Here is a 19,457-nt window from a genome sequence, read left to right on the forward strand (position 1 = left end):
TGTGTGTGTGTGTGTGTGTGTGTGTGTGTGTGTGTGTGTGTGTGTGTACCCAATGATGGTGGTTATCAACAAAAATTGAAGAATAAAATATTAACATAATTTTTGTCAGGCACTATTCTATTTTCATTGTGGATGTCCAGCATAGAGTTCAAATTGGAAAACAATTTTCAAAGATATTAAGGATCTCCAGACAGTTCTCCTTGTGGTAATCCATCATGTGGATTATGTCAAACCCCATAATGTTGCAGAACATCCTAAGTCACATTTATGAACACTCAAAAGAGTTTGGCTGGGGCAGCTATGTGGTACAGTGAATAGAGTACCAGTCCTGGATCCAAGAAGACCTAAGTTAAAATCCTGCCTCAGATACTTAATACTTACTAGCCATGTGACCTTGGGCAAGTCATTAACCCCAATTGCCCTGCCTTCCCCCCTCCAAAAAAGCAAAAATTTTGGCTTAATAATCACAGAGGTAAATAAAGCCAATAGAGAATGTGTACTCCTGAGATAATCAGGAATCATTAATTAGTTGATTAGTTAATTAATAATTGGTTGATTATTAACAAATAATCTAATGATTATTTATTAGATTGAATAGTTGATTAGTAATTGATAGTTGATTAACTATTAAATTAATAATTTAATATAACAATGATCTTCCAGTTTGCATCTTTAAAAATACACTGAATATCACCAATGAAGTGGGCCTATATAAAATGGGGCAAAAAAAGAAAGTAGGCTCAATTGTATTTGATAAATTGTATGATTAATTACTTTCAGCTTCCACAAAACAAAAATCCATTCCTTTGAAAACAATAAATTACGGGAATATTGTACAGCTCTTAATCATAGATCATAGAATCATAAACTGAGAGTTAAAATTAAATTCAGAGGTTTTCTCATTTTACAGATTAAAAAACTAAGGCCCAAGAGATTAAATAACTTAATGAAGGTCACATAGGCCAATGGAAGAAATATGTTTTGAACCTAAAACCTCCGGCTCTAAATTAAATACTCTTTAAACAAAACCATACGTAACATTTTGAGTCCCCAAAGGTCAATGGTGATAAACAGGGTAAGTAGGATATATTACCAATGAAGAATTTTGAAGAATAAATTACAGAAAGATTATCACAGATATTTATGACCAGAAGCAGGAATCACTCATATAAGACCATGAGTGGATATAAGACAGAAAACTTCTATACTTCATTGATACTAATGAAATATTAAGATTTATAAAACAGTGTCTACAGTACTATCTACTGCAGAAAGAATTCTGAATTTGGAGTTAGAGAAATTGAGATGGAATCCTAACTCTATTAATTATTACCTGTGTTCCGTTATTGAAGTCCAGACAATATTTTTAGGCTTCAGGTTTACTATAGATAAAATGAAGAAATGGGAAACCTTAACCTTAAAGATCCTATCTGGCTCTAAACTATGTTGACCTGATGTTGAGTGGACTCCCTGTGGAGGATTTTAAGTCATAAAATCACAAAGAATAAGAAGATATAAACCACTTGTGGTCTCTATAATTGTACTTCAATTAGAAAAATCACAGGGCAATCAAAGGATCATAATGACTTTTAAAAGATCGTCATGATATTTTACACTTTCAAAGCATTCATAAGTAATGGCTGGGTATCTAATTTTACATGATTGTCATGGACAATTCTCCATTTCAAAGAGAATATCTTTTTATCTCATTTTTATCACTATCAAAGTGAATAGTAGGAGTACTAATTAATTCTCAATGGGAACAGAAAGAGCTAAGGTTAATATGAACATTAAATAAGTTTGAAGAATATAATGTTGGCAATTAATATTAACACAGTATATGTTGATACATTCTTGACAAAATCCCAAAATAACAGATGGGACTACAGTCAAACAGGTGTCTATTGAAAGTATTTGTGTCCAGTTTATAATTATAAACATATTGTCACAAAAATACAAACTCTTCTTTTGATTATATTGCAGAATATTGAGGAAATCATCCCAGGAAGAATATTCTTTGGTGCAAGCTTTTCACAGCTAGAAGTAAACTGGTATGCTTTGGAGACTAACACCTCGCCTTGTTCTGCCAAGTCTCAACAAAGTACTAACTGTATACCCCATTCAGTACATTTTTCAAGGACAATGCCAACATTTTCTTTCTGCTCATTTTTATTACCAGTCCCTCATTCTTTGTTGATGCTGAATTTGCTGGAAAAACATGGGTCTAATAGTCAGCAACAATAATTTTGTTTCTGTCATTTTGCTACTGAATTAAAGAAAATCAGTCACTTCCCTTTGCTTTAATTTTTGATAATACTAAGGAAACATTTATATAGCACTTAAAGAATGACAAAATTCTCTCACAATAATACTTCAAAGAAACTAGAGAAATTATTGTTAGCATTTTGGAAATTTTAATAAAAGCATTGCACTCAGAAAAGTTCAATTACTTTCTCTTAGTCACATAGCTACTAAATTTCAGTGTTTAGTGTGTTTACAGGTCTTGAGAATAGCCATGACATGGAAGCAAGTAAATAATTGTAATTTATATATAAGGTAAATATCAAATAGTTTAATGGAAGAATATTCAAAATTGGGATATCAAGAAAGGTCTTGTATAGGAAGTGACACATAAACCAAGCCTTGAAGGGAACTCGGAATTCTAAGAGGCAGAAGTGAGAAGGGAAAGGACATTCTAGACATGTAGAAAAGTCTGTACAAAAATGGAGCAGATGGAATTTCTTATATAAGGAATAGTGAGTAAACTATTGTGTTTGGAACATAGAGTATAAGAGGGAGTGTAATATGAAACCAGTCTGAAAACATAGGCTTTACCCATTTTATGAAGGGTTTGCAGTGACAAAAAAAGTGGCAGTTGTATTTTTTTTTCCTAATATGTAATCACAGAAATTTTTTGAGCAAGCAAGTGGTGCAATCAATTCTATGGTTTAAGAATATCAGTTTTACAGCTAGGTAAAGCTAGATTAAAAGGGAAGGAGGATTTCAATCAAGTAATCTAATTAGTAAATTAGTAACATAATCTCAAAGTGATTAAGTTTGGGGCCTTCCAATGTGAATAGGGAGAAAAGGACTGATATGAGGGATGTTGAGAAGATAGAGTGGACAAAGCTTGACAAGTAATGTAAAATCAAAAGGAACGGAGATTTGCAAATTCAATAATATCTCTGGGAAAGTTACTTAACCTCTCTTTTTCAGTCCCCTCAACTAAAAATGGAAGATAACAATAGCACCTATCTCCCAAGGTACTCATGAAAATAAAATGAGATAATATTTGTAAGTGTTTATCACAGTACATGGTATATAGAAGTGTTATAGAAATGCTTATTCACTTTCCTTTCCCTAGTTTATAAATTTGGGTGTTTAGATGTCAATATGTTACTTTTGACAAAAATAGGGAACTTAGGAAGAGTGACTTTGGGGAATAAATTCTATTTGATATATGTTGAGTTTAGAATGACTGTGGGAGACCTTAGAGATGCCCAGTACGCTGTTGATAGTAAAGTATTAGAAATCATGAGAAATATAAGGACTGGAAATGAACATTTAGAAAATATATTCTTAGAGATAATACTTGACCCAGTAAGAGCACATAAGATCACTGAGAAGAAATAGAGAAAATCATCCAGGAATTTGTTCTGAAGAAAGTGTGTGGCAGGATTATGATTCAGGATAGGAACTTCAGAAGCAGTGAGAAGTTAATCAGGTGGGATAACCAGGAAGAAAAGATGTCACCAAAATGCAAGAGAGTATCTAGGTTCAGTGATTGGTAAATTATATGAATGATAAAGAAAAATCAAGAGGGCTGAGGACTGAGAAAAAGCAAGCAGATTTAGCAATTTAGAAATTAGTAATTGCTTTGGAAAAAATCACTTTTATTGTGATATCCAATATATTGGATATTGTTGAGACTAGTCACATATTACAGAGCAAGAATCTGAGGTAAACAGATTTGCCAAAACAAATACAAGTAGTTACACAAGTATTAGAACCATGATTTAAACATATATCTTCTGAATATAGATCCATCATCCTTTGTACTATACAAGAAATAATTTGAGTTCTCACCAACCACAAGGGCCACTACCAGGCTTATCACCAAAGGGCTGGGACTGGAAAGAGCAAGGTAAGAATCAAATACAGGGGCCCCTGTCCTGGACAGCAAATACTCCTGGGGCTACCACTTTATAGCCCAGAAATTAAAAAAAAAGAAAGAAAAAAGCCCTTTTCAGGACCTCCAAAGACCAGGATGACAGAGTGAACCTCACTTGCTCCAAACCCCCCCTCTTACCCTGAAAACGTAGTAACTCTTGCCCCAGGGCAAAACCCAATAACTCTATTAGGAACCAAGAATTAGTCAAACAAAGCAACAAGAATTAAAATTAGAAAAAGAGGTAAAATACCTCAAAGGAAAAATAACTGACCTGGAAAACAGATCCAGGAGAGATAATCTGAGATTCATAGGAATACCAGAAAATCATGATGAAAAAATGAGCCTGGACAACATTCTCCAAGAGCTTGTTAAGGAAAACTGTCCTGAGATATTAGAAGCTGGGGTAAAATAGAAATCGAGAGAATCCACCAGATACCTGCTGAAAGAGATCCCAAACTGGAAAGTCCTCGAAATGTTGTGGCCAATCTCCAGAACTACCAGATAAAAGAGAAAATACTTCAAGTGGTGTCATAGTAATTGAATTCAAAGATCCCCCTGTATTGGCTTGGTTTTTGGTTTGCTTGTGTTAAAACCCAGAGTTTGTGAATCCCACTTATGGGATGGACTTGTTGACTTCAAAAAATAGAGGGCTGAACTAGGAGGAGCTGGTGACATAAATTTAAAGAGACACAAGAAAAGAGAAAGGCAGAAGAACTTTTTGGAAGCAGCACCTTTGGAGGCAGAGAGAGACTGAGAGGATTGCTGAGGGCCACTTTCAATTGCCCAAGACTTTTGAGAGCTGCCACCCAGAGCTGCCAGGGACTGAGGAGACATGGCTGTTTTGCTGGTACTTTGTCTGTCTGTTTTTATGTTGGTTTGCCAGATATGTCCACTGGTGAAAGACAGTCCTGTTGTTGCAGAGGCCTTGGAACCTTGCTGTTGGTTCAGGGCTCCAGAGACTGTTCTGCAGAAAGAGAGTGAATTCTGTCCACTGGTGAAGGACAGTCCTGTTGTGGCAGAATTCTTGGAACCTTGCTGTTGGTTCAGAAGCCCCGAAGAAGGATTTTCTTGTTGTATGTTTACAGAAATCCTAGAAGAGGGTTTTGCTAATGTTTTCAGGGGTCCTAGGACTGTTCTGCAGACAGGGAATGAATTAATGAAGAGACTTGCAATGTATCTTGTGGCCTTACTAAGCTTTGTCTCCCCAGGAACAAAGATTGCTGAGAACTTGCCTCATGTCAAGATGAAGAAAAGACCTCCATTTGGGTATTAAGTGCTGTGCTTAAGCTTGTTTTAACTCTGGGGTAGATTCAATTGTGATCTAGGGGTGGGGAACTTTTGACCTTTTTGTGTTCTGTGATTGAACAAATGAATGTACTTTACTTATAATTGGAAACTAAGCTCCATTTGAGAAGAGGGGCTTTGTGATGGACTAAATGAAGGTACAGCCTAGGGGGTGGAGTTGTATTTAGAAGAGGGACTTTGTGATTTATTAAATGAATGTAATGTACAGGGGTGGGGTAGTGTTTGATTAAATCACACTTGGTAAATGCTGTCTTTTGAATTATGCTATATGTTGATTCTCTCTGTTCTCAATTTGTCACTGAATAAAATGGAGAGCACCTATGCTGGTATTTTGAACCTTGGGAAGTTGCCTTTGCTTGGCATTACAAGCAGGCAGAAAGCAACGATTCAAATATCAAGGGTCCACAGTGAGGATCTCACAGGATTTGGCAGCCTCTACCCTGAAAGATTGGAGGCAGAGGAATACAATTTTCCAGAAGGCAAAAGAGCTCGGATTACAACCAAGAATTACATACCCAGCGAGACTGAGCATATTCTTCCAGGTAAAGAGATGGTCATTCAATGATATAACAGAATTCCAGATCTTCTTGATAAAAAAGCCAGAACTCAGTGGAAAATTCAAACTCCAATTACAAGATGCATCAGTGACATAGAAAGGTAAACAAGGAAAACACACACACACCCTGCTATTTGATAAGAGCAAACTGGTTATAGACAAGTAGAGGGTATGAGTATAAAATGCACAAAATTATGATTTAAAAAATCTTATTAAGGGCTACAAAGGGACTGCAAAGGAAGAAAGGGAAAGAATGAGTGGAAAAGGGTAAATTATGCCACACCAATAGGCATAAAAACTTTATAGCAGAGGAAATGAAGGGAGGGAGATGGGAACCATATGAGCTTTTCCCTCATTGGTTCTGGTGCAAGGAGGGAATAACAACCAGTTAAGCATAGGACTCTATGGAGAAGAACTGAAAAAGTATCATTTCAGAGGGAAAGAAGGGAGGGAGAGGAGCTTTGCATAAGATTTGTTCCTGTAACTCTCGGTGCAAAGAAGAAATGACATACTTCATTGAGTATAAAAATATCCTACAGGCAGTAGGAAGGGGAAAGGGCTATGAAGGGGGGGTGCTAGTAGGAAGGGAAGAAGTAAGGGGAAAGGGGAGATAAAGGGAGGGGGGCTGATAAAGGAATTCTGAGGGAGGTGGTGGTCCAAAGGAAAAACTATCAATGGGGGGAAGGGAGAAGGGGGGAAAACTATGAACATTAACAGGGGCGGGAATAAGATGGAGGGAAAGAAACAGATAACAATCATAAGTGTAAATGTGAATGGAATGAAATCTCCCATAAAACAGAGATGGACAGCAGAATATATTAGAAACCATAATCCTACAATATGCTGTTTACAAAAAACACATCTGAAACAGAAGGATACACACAGGGTAAAGGTAAAAGGCTGGAGTAAAATATGCCATGCCTCAGCTAAAGTAAAAAAAGCAGGAGTAGCAATCCTTATCTCAGATAAAGCAAAAGTAAAAATTGACCTAATTGAAAGAGATAAGGAAGGAAACTATATCCTGTTAAAAGGCACCATCAAGAATGAAGCAATATCACTACTTAAGATATATGCACCAAGTGGTATAGCATCCAAATTCCTAGAAGAGAAGGTAAAGGAATTAGAGGATGAAATAGAAACCAAAACTATACTAGTGCGAGACCTTAATCTCTCCCTTTCTGAACTTGATATATCTAACCTCAAAATAAACAAGAAAGAAGTTAAGGAGGTGAATAGGATTTTAGAGAGGATAGGTATGTTAGATCTCTGGAGAAAACTGAATGGGGATAAAAAGGAATATACTTTATTCTCAGCGGTTCATGGCACATACTCAAAAATTGACCACATTCTAGGGCATGAAAACCTCACAATTCTATGCAGTAAAGCAGAAATTTTAAATGTATCCTTCTCAGATCATGATGCAATAAAAATTATATTCAATAAAGGGTCATGGAAAGACAGAATAAAAACTAATTGGAAAAAAAAAAAGAAATAACTTGAAACAATAAGTGGATCCTTGATGACATCCTATTTAGCTATAGGCACTTCTTTTAAGCTCTTAGGTTTCATACCCATTGCACAGTTGCTAAGGAGGAAATGGGGATGAAAAAAATGCAAAGTAAAGTTCTGTCCATCTGGCCAGGTGTGAGGGCATCAATTGGGATATTCCCCCAATATTTTATGTAACAGAAAGGGATGTTCTGAACTTATGTTATATTTGTACATTCCTTCCCACAAATTCTCCATGGAGGATTTATCCAAAACACTGGGATCTTCATCTCCATTTTTGAGCATTTCCTGAATATTCATTTTCTTTTGGTCTCTTGCTGAATGACTAGGCCATCTTCATTTCCAAATATAGATTTTCTGGGTAGTACTTTTAAGCTATTCCTTACAGTGAGGAAGTTGACCAACTCTACTGTGTCTATTTATTACTAAAAAGGAAAGAAAAAGTTGAGGAAAAAATTTTAGAACATACACTGAAGATAGAAACACATGGAGAAATCTATTTTACAGTTATCACCAAAAACATCACAATGGCCACTGGATTTTTAGCTAATTGACTCAGTGACATTATATTTCTTCAATTCTTTAATGAAATGCTAATAAAAGCAAGGGATATATCATGTGAAAAGCCTATGTACTTTAAGTCATATAATGTCATGTTTACTTAAATTTCCTTTATTCCTGCGATGGACTGCAATATTTGCATGATTCCTCTGGATCTACTTGATTGATGGGGTTGGGGTGAGACTCTCAAAATGGTGACCATCATTTACAATATTCAAGGTAAGCCAGAGAGAATCCATAAAGCAGATACTGGTCTGAAAAACAGTAAGCTTCAGTTAACCCAATACCACCATTAAAATTGAGAAAATTTATAGGAAGATACATATGCTTACGGTAAGCTATTAGGATTTACTGTACATCTTACCTTCCTTAAGGCAGAGTGACAAAATTGAAGATTTTATTTAAGTCTATATGATATAATATAATGTGAGGAGAAGTTTACTAAGTTATAAATACTATTTTAGCTGCCTTACATTACTCTACTTTGCAAGAATTTCACAAATTTATAGGGATTCCAACCAAATTAATTCTCTATTTCATTTTGTAGATAGAAATTTTCATCAGATAATTCACTGTGGAATAGGACATATAGTTATGAAAAGGTTATCTTTCAATTTTGTTTTAATATTTTTTCCCAAGTCAGCTCCACAAACTTCATGTTTGAGTGCAGCAATATTGATATGGAAAGGATGTTATAGTGATACAAACCATTTCTTTAGAAATGTGAGGGCACTGGATACAAAGGAGTTAGGTTTTGTTTGTTTGACATTTGTGGGAAACTGTCCACAGAGGCAGATCCCAAACTACCTAGAACATGTTAGACAAGATTTAGAGAGTAGTATGAGGCATTAAAAATGATTCATCTAGCTGTTAGGTGTCAGAGGTTGTAAGAACTTACTCCAAACTCCAAACATTATTCACTACAGCATAATATTTCCATGTCATATAATGTATTTTAGATATTATACTGATGACTTTGATTAATTAATAATTCAATTCCTTAAATTGGTGGATCATCATTATTATCATTATCATAATTATCACAGCTACCTATATGACTTCATGTATAAAACTGAATTTAATATAGTGGGAAAGACAGTACCTTAGATATTTATTAGCTATATGACCCTAACCAAGCCACTTAAATTAACTTTAGTTTGCTTATTGATAAAATTGGGATAATACTATTTACCTTTGCAAGGTGATTGTCAGGATCAAATAAAATATAAATGTTTGAAAACTTTAAAATTATTAATGTTGATTATTATGATATCTTATGAGAATAGAGATTAATAGTCATAATACCATCTCAATTTTTTTTCTAATTTCTGGAAAAACTTTTAATATGAATTAACAAAATGCTTAAATTTAGATTGTCTCAACATGAACAATTCATTTACTTTATAGAGGTAAAATAATATCTTTTAGGGGATTAGTGGTATTTGTTTATGTTCTATATTATCTGTTCTCCTCACTTTCTTATACCGGAGTTGATTTTCACTAGATCTGAGGAATAAAACCATGCTGACCTTAGAGTCAGGAATGTGGGAAACATAGTACAGCCAGTCAAACTCACATGGAAGCCAGAGTAAAAGTGAAAGAGCAGGTGGATGAAGTCTTTACCTTCTCACAAGTTCAGTTCATAGTGTCAATGCTGTGCATAATCTATGATCTTCACCCTCTGGATGTAGCAGATAAAAGTCACCAGAAACAGAAGAAAAAAAGAACAAATTATTCAGTCTTGTGTTAGGTCAATTCAATAATGTAGCCACATATCCTGTACTAATGTTAGTCACTAGATTTGGAAACACACATATATAAGATTCTGCCCCCCACCCCAATACATAATATATACAAGAGAGTATCCTACTTAACTATACCTTATTTATTGGTATTCACATTGGGAACCATCTTCAACTCCCTCTCTTCTCTCATGTATTGATGAGTGTTTACTGATTCTATGTTTTCCTCTCCCTGTCCTGTTTCAGTTACTTCCTCTTCCATAACTTATACCCCACTGGACAGTTGTCTCCTTGATTTTTAAGGAGACAATTAGGTTATCTCATAAACTCATTTCAGTAATATGTTAATGACATAAGCCTATAGAAGCTTCTTTGAAGTCTTCCCTCTGGTTGATAGGTGATGTGTGCATAAATATATAATAATTTACATCAGGTGACAATAAATTATTGAAACTTCCTATTGTATTGTATTAACTAACTTAAAATGTATAAATCTGTTCATATGAGGTTGGTGTAAAACATGTTGCACACAAATTGAAATATAAATCAGGTCTTGAAAGGTTGATATGCTAAGAACATTCGGAATGCATGTTGAATTGAATTAAATTTGGTCTTATTCAATTAAAATGCACAAGATAGCTCTTCTTTCTTAATAATGTCCTTACCCTTGAATGGAAGAATCAGACAGCTTATAATATTTCTACTTAGAATTTGTCAAGAACTTCTTACAATGATTTCACAATGCATCAGAAGCATCATCATGGTATTTCTTTGATACAGGTAGAGAACATTTATTGTTGTTACTAGATTAGAATAAGGAAAGAAGCAGGGAAGTGATTTTTAGTTGTATAATTAGATTATATCCAGACTTCAGAGGAGGATTTCTGTCAATAAATAGTACTGAAGAGCAAAGTAAACAAGGGCTATGCCTACTAACCAATGGAAACGTAGACAAAAAGTTAATCCAACAAAAATTTATAGATGTTTGTGTGTTTGGCACCTTGCATAAATAAATCCACAAATATTGAATTGTCTTCACTTTTTTATCCAGGTATTTTTGAATTGTGTATAGACTTAGTCAACTACAGATATCATATTATATCCAAATGAACAAAAGTATCCCACCATTTTTACTTGGGTTTTATAATCATTACTACATTTCAGAAATATTCAACTCAGGAATATTGAGTATTTTCTATAATTTGTGATTTTCTTAAAAATAAATTTCTTAAAAAATCCATTTCAATTTTATTATTGAATTTTACATCTCTTATTTTCATATCTAAAAGATATTGGGAAAATTATTTTAAGTTCAGTGCTAAATTGTTCAATGTTACATCCCTAAAACCCAACATATGGCAATTACTGTGCCTATGAAAATTTCTTGCATCAACAGCAGGATTTTGCCAAGAATGGTATGTCAAATTGAGGTTGTTTCTTGATTTTCAAATTGTAAAATTAAAGAAGAGATACTGACAGAATACTTTGTTAAAGGCAAAGGAGAAAAGATCTCCAAAATCCTGGGGTTGGATTCCTTAATTTGTTTCAAATGAATAAACCCTATCAATTCCATATATAGGAAGACAATGTAATAAGCCATCTTTGGAGCATGATTATAAAAGTGTCAACATTCTTTACAATCTTTCCACTCTACCACTTCCCACCAAATTATCACTCCCAACAGCTCTCATGAAATTCTCACATTAATCTTCCCTTTAAGGTAAGGTATAAAAAGACTGATATCAGCTTTAAATACCATTGAAAGACTGAGTTGGTTCAGATTAAATCAACAAAAAAATCATTTATTAGTATTCTGTTATTTGGAACTCACTGTGCTTAGCAATAGAAATACAAACTTAAAATAATTTGTCCTGTATTCACAAGTTATTTGTATATAGGTATTTTGTGTCATTTTTACCATTACACCACCAATCTAGTGTAAGGGAGGTCTGGCACATGCCTAGACCACCTAAAATTAAGTCACTCACATTTTAGACACTCTTGACCTACTTCTGCAAACCTGTCAGATGCATGGACACTACTGGGAGTAGCCTTTTTACATAGGTTTCATAGCCAGAATTGTCTGTATCTTTAAAACTGTATGAATGAGCACAGGTTGCCCTTTTCTCCTGAATATAAGGTCTAAGGACTTCTTCAATTATAGAGGGGTAGTGTACAGGAACAATCATGAATACATTTTACCTCAGAGTAAAGCCCTTTGGAGCATAATTCTCCCTATAACATCTCAGTCTGTGAGGAAAAGTTAGAAATTTGGCTCAGAATCTAACACAATTTCTATAGCACTAGTTCCTCTAAATTCAAGTCCCAAATCCAAAAAAAATTGCTTCTCTATCTTCTTTCCAGAGTTGGGGAACTAACAAGGAAAAACACTTATTTAAGGCCTGGATTGATTTGACTGAATTTTTCTCCTTTTTTCTTTCTTAATCTTTTTTATGAGATACAACTATCCAGGAAGGGGGAGAAGAGAATTATACTGGTATATACAGAATATATAAAAACAAAATATTTTGATAAACTTTTCAAATTAAAAAAGTTAGAAAAAGTAATGCCATCTGTCCCCAGTAAAATTATAAATAACCTCAAGAAGGCTAGAAGCTTGAAATGAATTATTATTTCATCAGAGAAGGTTTGACAACTACATAAGTAAAAATAAATAAATATTCCATATGAAAAAAGAGGAGTTTAAATGTCTGAGAGGAAGATTTGGGTGAAGTATAATAATCAATTTATTTCTTTTCATATTTTCACCATTTACCAAGTAAACATAGAGTCTCAAATTGCTCCACTTCAAACAAGGGGCTATGATCCAGTATGTTAAGTAACAAAGCTTCCATGTTCCCTCTTCCATGCTTTTCATGACATACAGACAATATCTGCATGGACCAGTGAGCCGAAACCCTGTATGTTGGCAGATCCATGAAATTCTTGTAGTGATTAAAAGAGTGTTAGGTCAGCCACAACTCCAAGAACAGTGTATTTTAGAACTTTAAAAAAATCACAAGGTAACACAATCCATATCAATGACTATGAATTGAGGTGAATTAGACCACTAAAAGAGTCAAATATGAGGAGGCAATAACTAGCAATTGTTATAACTTATGTGCTTTTCATAAAAGTTTCTACCACCCAGAAATAACTGTCAGGTGGAGCCACCTTACATATGCAGTGCTCAACAATAACAGCTTCAATCTATAAGCATTTTTTCTACGTGTCAGGCCCTGTGCCGAGAAAGAGAATAACAACAACAATAATAAAACACACAATCAACCTTTCTATGAAATTGTAAATGAACAAAAACAACACATTTAAAAAATCCTTACTATGTGTTTATACACTGCTAGCCTCAGTTAGAAAAATAAGAAAATCCTTGATTTCAAGGAGCTTGCTTTTCAGTGCAGAAAACAAATAAGAGAATTCACCTGGGTCACACTGCAAGGTCTTTATTCTACCTACAGTGGCAGAATAGTGGGTAATGCATATTCTTTTATGTAATTTTTAGTGATAAAATTATACTCACTTATGATGAGCCATTTGTTAAGTGTCAAAGACTGGTGGCAAGAACTTTTTTATTTTTCAAGATCTTCAATAAATGTGGTTGCTTTAGAGGTGGGATTGTAGCATTTACAGAAGCAGTTTTCAGATGACTTTTTACAAGTATTGGTTCCTGGTTTCTGGTATGATGGTTCTGGGAGCTGGACTGGAACTAGTGGGTCTGGAATGAGGATATAGGAAGAGAGGAACTGCCCCTTCCTTAGGTTCATGGACTTAGCTTATCAGGTGCAATCAGTTAGCAGTATTGTTAGTTTTAAGCATGTTGGGAAAATTGATTAATATCTCAAATAATGACTTTTAGGGTCTAGGACAGTAGTAACTAGAGTAATATCAGGAATATTTCAAGTCCTAGGGCTCTTGGGGAGGTGGTGGTTGATGTAGTGACAATGGTTTGACTTGCATGGCATATTATGCCTCCCTTCTTTTCCTGAGGGGAATTACTATTTTACCTAGGATGCGTTTCCTTCCTTTTAGATGACAGTTGGTAAGCAGCTTGTGAAGGAGAGCCTGTTCACCAAAGGAGTTGTTTCACTGTCTTAAGGCTGAAGGGGAAAGGGTGCTGTGAGGGAATGGGGAAAGAATAAAGGTCATTCGTCTAGGGGATGCGACTATTCTCAGGGCCATTATGTCTAGATGCTGGTGACAGCATGTGAATGGGATGAACTTTCCCATGAAACAGAAATGGATGCCAGAGTAGATTAAAAAACAGAATCCTAAAATATGTTGCTTTCAAGAAACACACTTAAAGCAGAGAGAGACACAGGGTAAAGTGAAGGAACTGGAGCATCATCTACTATTCTTCAGTTGAAGTAAAAAAATAGAAAGAAAGAAACAAAGAGAAACAAAGAAACAAAGAACTAAAGAAAGAGTAGCAATCCTGATGAGACAAAGTAAAGAAAAAGAGAACTAATTAAAAGAGATAATGAAAGAAATTATATTTTTTGGAGGGGGAAGGCAAGACAATTGGGGTTAAGTGACTTGTCCAAGGTCACACAGTTAAAGTGTCATGTGTTTGAGGCCAAATTTGAACTCAGGTCCTCCTGACTCCACAGTCAATGTTCTATTCACTATGCCACCTAGCTGCCCCTAAGAAACTACATATTACTAAAACTATATCTTACTAAAAGGTACCAAAAACAATGAAGCAATACAATTGGAAGAGCAAGGAATACACTACATGTCAAATCTATGGGGAGGGGAAGAAATCATGACCAAAAAAAGAGGTAGACAGCATTGTGAAATGTGGAAGAGATACTTTTGATCATATTAAATTGAAACATTTTGTATAAACAAAACCAATGAAATCAAGATCAGAAAGAAAACAGAAAGTTGAAAAATGATCTTTAGAGCAAATGTCTCTAATAAAGACCTCATTTCTCAGATGTATAATGAACTGAGTCAAATTTGTGAGAATAAAACCCATTCCCTAATTGGTAAACAGTGAAAGGATAGGAACAGGCTGTTTTCTGATGAAGAAATCAGAGCTATTTGTAAGTATATGAAGAAATGTTACAAATCATTTTTGATTAGAGAAATGTAAATTAGAAAAAACTCTTAAATACCATCTCACAACAATCAGATCAGCTAATATGACAAAAAAGTAAAATTATTAATGTTGGAGAGGATTGAGAAAATTGGGACCCTAATACTCTGTAGGTGGAGGTATTAACTGATCCAACCATTATTAGGAACAATTTGGAACACTGCCCAAAAGGCTTTAAATTGTACATAACCTTTGATCCAGCAATACCTGTACTATGTCTCTATCCCTATTGGCAATTGAGGGGATGTCCATAGATTGGGGAATGGCTAAACAGGCTATAGGATATGAATGTAATGGAATAGTATTGTACAATAGGAAATGATGATCAGGCAGATTTTAGGAAAAAAAATGGAAATACTTGTACAAACTGATGTAAAGTGAAATGAGCACACGCTGAAAAACATTGTACACAGTATAAACAACATCATGTGATAGTCAGCTATGAATCATGCAGCTCTTCTCAGCAACACAATGATCAAATACAAGGAACTCATGAAGGAAAATGCTATCCCTATTCAGATAAAGAACTGTGGGAGTCAAAATGCAGATCAAATCATTTTTACCTTACTTTATACTTTCACATGGTTTTATTCCCTTTAACCTGTTTTTTCTTCCACAGCTGTGAAAAATATGGAAATATGATTTACATGATAGCACATATGTAGATTATATCAAACTACCTATCTTTTTTTTTCAGAAAAGGGGAGTATAGAGAAGAAGGGAGAAAAATTTGGAACTCTAAATCCTGTAAAAATGAATGCTGAATTTTTTTTCTTTACAATGCAATGGGGGGGAAAATAAAATAATATTTACATTGTTAAAATTTAAAAATCACTTCTGTAAGATTTTATAATGCTTCAAAGTATGAAGACATCAGCAGAAATGTAATAAACACACAGGGGCATTGGAAGGACCACACTAGAAGGAATTCCTTTGGTAATCAGCATATATGAGTGTGTGATATGTGATATGTGTGTGTATATATATTACATATATGTAACATACATATCAATTAATATTCCTCATTATCTTGTTGAACATGGTTATTTAAGCTATTTTTGCATAGAAGATATCTTGAATGCTTTTGAAGTTGGAATGGGTGATATCTTTTTGCAAAAGATCCCATATGGTTGTGCTTTGTTTCACATTAACAAAAGTTCTATTTATTCCAGTGCTCTCCATTATTTTTAATAAGAATGAGTGCTGCATTTTGTCAAGTATTTCAACATCTATTGATATAATGACTTTTTTTTGTTTTTTAGTTATTAATATGGTCAATTATGCTTACTGTTTCCTAATACTGATCTAGTCATACATTGTTGGTATGAAGTCTACCTAGTCATATTTTGTGATCTTCATAGTATTTTGCTAATATTTTCTTTAATTTTTTGCATTCATATTCATTAAATAAGTTGATATATAATTTTCTTTCTATGTTTTTGTTCTCCCTGGTTTATGTAACAAAGCATATCTGTATAATAAAAGGAAATTGATAAGAATTTTTTTACTATTTTTTCATATAGTTTACATAGTAATGAGATTAATTCCTAATTATTTTTGAGTCACTATGAAATTGTTATGGTGATTACCATTTTGTGATAGAGTTTAAATCCTGTACTGTTTCTCCTTTGATATTCAATATTTCTATTCTGGAATTGAATTGGTGATTTTTAATGTGTTTTGTTCTAGTTGTTTTTAGTTGTTTGTCCAATTTATTTATCTATTTTTTCTCTCTTTTATTGATGTATACATATGTAGATATAAATTTTCCCCTCACTACTGCTTTGGCTGCATCCCACAAATTTTGGCATGTTGTATCTTGGTTGTGATTCTCTTAAAGGAAATTATTGTTTCCATGATTTTTTTTTCGCTAACTCAATCTTTGGGATTAAATTATTTAATTTCCAATTAATATATATATATATGTATATATTTATGCATATATATATCAACAGGTTTTTAGTGAATACTATTTTACTGCATTTGATTCTGAAAAAGTTTATTTAATATTTATGCTTTTCTGTATTTGTGATATTTTTATGGCCTAATATATAATTAATTTTTGAGAAGATACAATGTACAATGGAGAAAAGGGCATATTCATTTTAATTTCCATTAAATTTCTCCAAAGGTTAACTTTCTAAATTTCTCTCTATCTTCTTAGTTTCCTTCCCATTAATTTTATCATTAAATTATCTTGCTCAGGCAGTGGAAAGTTGAGTTACCTCACTAGTATAGTTTCACCATCTATTTCTTCTTATACTTTATTTTTTTTTCTTTAAGAATTTGAATGCTATGACAATTGGTACTCATATGTTAGGCATTGATATTATTCCATTCTCTATGATGTCCTTTTATCAAAATGTAATTTGTCTGCTTATTTCTTTTAATTAGGTCATGCTTTTTTCTTTTGCTTTCTCTGAGGTAATATTTGGTACCTTTGCCATTTTTACGTCAGCTGAAACATAATAGATACTGCTATACCCCCTTATTTTAATTCTCTATGCTTCTCTCAGTTTAAAGTGTTTTTCTCAAGAACATATTGTTGGATTCTGACTCCTCATCCATTCTAATATCTGCTTCTTTCCTATGCGTGAGTTCTTTGAAGGAATTTAGATGTGAATTTCAAGCATCGCAAACCCACCAGGTCTGGTCAACATGGCAGCAAGTAGATCCGCCATTCCCAGGCCTATCAATATAGGGCTGGCATCAGACAGAGATGGGTAATAGACCAATGCAGGTCACATACCAGTGGCAACAGCTACTCCTGGCACTACCGAAACACAGCCTGGAAATTTTAAAACACTTATCTGAACTTCCAGTATGGCAAAGCCAACCCTGGCTGCACCAATCCCCCCTCTGACCCTGAAAACACAGTAATTATTACCCCAGAACAAAATTTTAAACAGTGAAGGCTTGGGAACCCTAGAGAAAGGGCATGGCTAAGGCCCTGCCTCAAAATGGATAAAAAAAAAACAGACTGCAAAGATAAAGACTCTAGAATCCTATTATTGTGAGAGGAAGCAACCAAATTCAGAAGGAGACAGTATTGACTCCACACCCACAGTTGAAGCCTCAACAGGGAACCAAATTAGAGAGGTAGAAGATAAAATGAATAATTATTTTAAATCAAAATTCTGAAATTAGAAAAGCATTACAATGGAGAAAACAGCTCCTTAAAAAGAAAAATGTGTAAACTAAAAATGAAATTTGAACATATGGAAAAGGAGCTTCAAAAACTAAATAAGGAAAATAATTTGCTAACAATTAGAATCAAACAAATTGAAGCTAATAACGCCATGAGGCACCAAGAATTAGTCAAACAAAACATCAAGAAAGAAAAATTAGAAAAAGAGGTAACATATCTCAATGGAAAAATAACTGAGCTAGTAAACAGATCCAGGAGAGATAATCTGAGAATTATTGGTCTACTGGAAAATCATGATGAAAAACTGAGCCTGAACAACATTTTCCAAAAGCCCATCAAGGAAAACTGCCCTAAGATCCTAGAACCAGAGAAAAAATAGAGAGAGAATCCACCAGACACCTCCTGAAAGAGATCCCAAATTGAAAAGTCCATGAAATGTTGTGGCCAAATTCCAGAACTATCAGGCAAAGGAGAAAATACTATTAGCAGACAGAAAGAAACAATTCAAATAACATGGAAACACATTGAGGATCACACAGGATCTGGCAGCTTCTACAGTGAAAGATCAGAGGAATTGGAATATGACTTTTTGCAAGGAAAAGAGCCTGGATTTACAATCAAGGATCACCTATCCAGAAAAACTGAGAGTGATCTTCCAGGCAAGGGGATGGTCATTTAACAACATAACAGACTTCCAGACCTTCCTGATGAAAAAGCCAGAACTCAATGGAAAATTCACCTTCCAATTACAAGACTCAAGAGAGACATAGAAAGGTAAAAAGGAAAACACACACACAAATACACACACAGACATAACTTGTTATTTAATAAGAACAACTGTTTACATCCCTATATGAGAAGCTGATACTTGTTAATATCATGAATTCTATACCTATGGCAACATCTAAAAGAGATATAGATAAATAGAGGGTATTGGTTAAATTTCATAAAATAATTATTAAAAAATGTTATTAAGGGCTACAAAGGGGATGCAATAGAAGAAGAGGAAAGAATGAAGCAGAAAATGGTAAATTATGCTATACAAAGAGATATAAAATCATTATAGGAGAGGTAAAGAAGGGAGGAAGATGAGCATATAATATGAATTTTCCCCTCACTGGTTCTGGTGCAAGGAGGGAATAACATAATCAATTAAGTATAGGACTCTATCAAGAAGAGACATAAAACTTATAATAGAGGGAAAGATGAGAGGGAGAGGACCATTGCATGAGATTTATTTTTGTCAAACTTGGTTTGAGGAAGAAATAACTACATTAACTATAAAATCTATAATGCCCTATAGGCAATAGGAGGGGGGGAAGGGCTAAGAGCATGTATTTAGAAGAGAA

The sequence above is a fragment of the Petaurus breviceps genome, unplaced genomic scaffold (assembly GCF_028583685.1).
Source record: "Petaurus breviceps papuanus isolate PSGF00001 unplaced genomic scaffold, PetGlider_PUasm1.0 90845, whole genome shotgun sequence".
NCBI lineage: Eukaryota > Metazoa > Chordata > Mammalia > Diprotodontia > Petauridae > Petaurus > Petaurus breviceps.